At 30.2% G+C, this 2638-nt stretch overlaps 1 protein-coding gene across 1 annotated transcript in view; it reads left to right on the top strand.

Moving 5' to 3' along the window:
- The window catches only part of MMP16 (matrix metallopeptidase 16 (membrane-inserted)), a gene marked incomplete at its 5' end in the record, with an annotated part of 186056 nt that overhangs the window by 28757 nt on the left and 154661 nt on the right, over nucleotides 1–2638 (top strand). The gene's annotated exons all lie outside the window — the stretch shown is intronic.

The raw sequence follows: 2638 nt of genomic DNA, 5'->3' as shown, positions 1-2638 counted from the left end.
TTTTTTTTTTTTTTAATGTCTCTATCATTTTGCCTTTTCTAGAATGTCATATAGTTGAAACTATAGAGAATGTAGCTTTTTTTCAGACTGGCCTCTTTCACTTGACGATAGGCTCTTAAGGTTCCTTCACATTTTTCGTGACTTGAAGCTCATTTTTTATTTCTGAACAATAATCCATTGTATAAATGTGCCATTGTATGTTTATTCATTCACCTATTGAAGTCATCTTGGTTGTTTCCAGTTTGGGGAGATTATGAATAAGGCCAGTAGACACATTTGTGTGCAGGTTTTTGTGTAGGCATAACTTTTCAACTCATTTGGATAAATACCAAGGAGTGTGATTGCTGATCATGTGAAAAGACTACGGTTCGCTTTGTAAGAAACTGTCAAACTGTCTTCTGACATGGTTATCCCATTTTGCATTATTACCAGCAGTAAATGAGAGATACTGTAGACCTACAAGCCCTACCCCAGCATATGGTGTTGTCAGTGTATTCAGTTGTAGTTATTCTAAAAAGAGTTAGTGATATTTTATTCAGATAAAATAATTGAGATAAAACAATTATTATAAATCAATTATGTTTATTAAGATAAGCAATTTTATTGATAAAGATTGCTTTAATTTGCAATTCCCTAATGACATTAGATACAACTTTTCATATGCTTATTTACCTACTGTCTCTGTATCTTCTTTGGCGAGGTGTCTGTTCAGATCTATCAATTTTTAATTGACTTGCTTGTTTTAAGTTTTTCTGTATATTGTGTATGTTAGTCTTTCATCAGTTCTGTTTTCAAATACTTTCTTCATATCTGTGACTTGTCTTTTTATTCTCTTTAAAATGTCTTTTTAAGAGCAGAAGTGTAATTTTAATAATGTCCAACGTAGCATTTTTTTTTCCTTCTTGCATTGTGCTTTTGGTGTTGTATATTAAAAATCATCATTAAACCCAAAGTCCTTAGATTTTCTCCTATGTTATATTCTAGAAGTTTAGTAGTTTTATGTTTTGCATTTAGGTCTCTGATTTCTTTTGAATAAATGTTTGAGAAATGTATAAAGTCAGTGTCCAGATTCATTTCTTTTACTTGTGAATATCCAGTTGTTCTAACACCATTTGTTGAAAAGATCATTCTTTCTCCATTGTATTGCCTTTGCTCAGTTGACTCTATTTGTGGTGGTCAATTTCTGGGCACTTTCCTTTGTTCCTTTGATATATGTATTTGTTATTAATCCAATATCGTCCTATGTTGATTACTCTGACTTTGTAGTAAGTCTTACTAATAGGTAGTTTCTGTTGTCTGATTGTGTTTATTTTCTTAAGTATTCTGCTGGGTATTGGAGTCTCTTGCCTTTCAATATAAACATTAGAGTTTGTTGATTCACACAAAATAACTTGCCATGAATTTTGCATGCATTGTATCTATAGTTCATCTTCGAAATAACTGATAACAGTATATAGTCTTCTTATCCATGAACATGGATATCTTCCTATTTATTGAGATCTTTGACTTCTTTCCTCAAAGTTTTATACTTTTCCTCATATGCATATTTTGATAGATTTACTTCTAAGTATTTTACTTTTCTGGTGCTAAATTAAATGGTATTATGTTTTTAATATCAAATTTGAGTTGTTTATTGTTAGCATATGGAAAAGCAATTGACTTTTGTATATTAACCTTGTATTCTGCAACTTTACTATAATTGCTTATTAGTCTAGGAGATTTTTTGTTATTGGTACTTTTCAATATAGGATATATCATCTGTAAACAAAGACAGTCGTATATATTTTTTTCTTCCTAATCTGCCTCTTTTCATTTATTTTTATTGTTTCATTACATTAGCTAGTGTTTCCCGTATGGTGTTGAATAGGAGTGGTAAGAATGGAACTTATTGGCTTTTCTGATCTTAGGAGAAATACAAATAGTTCTTCAACATCATGTGTGTTTTAAACTGTAGATTCTTTACCAGACGGTGTTCATCAGATAGAAGAAGTCCCCCTCTATTCTTAGTTTGCTAAAAGTATATATTGTGAACGGGTGTTGGATTTTGACAAATGCTTTTTCTGTATCTGCTGATATGATAATATGAATTTTCTTCTTTTGACTTTTGATGTGAAATATTACATCAATAGAATTTTCAAATATTGAATCAGCCTTGCGTATCTGGGATAATTCTCAATTTGACATAATGTACAGTTCTTTGTATAGATTGTTCTATTTGATTTGCTGACATTTTTTAGGATTTTTACATCTGTGTTCATGAATGTTACTGATCCATAGTTTCTTTTTTTTATATATCTTTACCTGGTTTTGATATTAAATAGAGTGATATTGGAAGTCTCCAACTATAATAGTGCTCCATGCATTTTTTTCTTGCATTTCTATCAATTTTTGTAACATATATGTTCTTGCTATGTTGTTAGGCACTTGCACATTAAGTAATTCTAATATCTTCTTGGAAAATTGAGACCTTTATCATTATGTAATGACTCTTTATCCCCAATAATTTTCTTTTCTATGAAATCTGCTATATCTTAATGTGGCTAACCTAGTTTTTTTTAATGTGCATAAAGATAATATATCTTTCCCTATATGTTTGCTCTTAATTTATCTGTGTCCTCATATTTAAGGCAGGTTTCTT

The sequence above is a fragment of the Mandrillus leucophaeus genome, unplaced genomic scaffold (genome assembly GCF_000951045.1).
Source record: "Mandrillus leucophaeus isolate KB7577 unplaced genomic scaffold, Mleu.le_1.0 Scaffold1126, whole genome shotgun sequence".
NCBI classification, from domain to species: domain Eukaryota; kingdom Metazoa; phylum Chordata; class Mammalia; order Primates; family Cercopithecidae; genus Mandrillus; species Mandrillus leucophaeus.
Note: the sequence above shows the minus strand (reverse complement) of the source record. Positions and strands in the feature narration are given on the sequence as shown.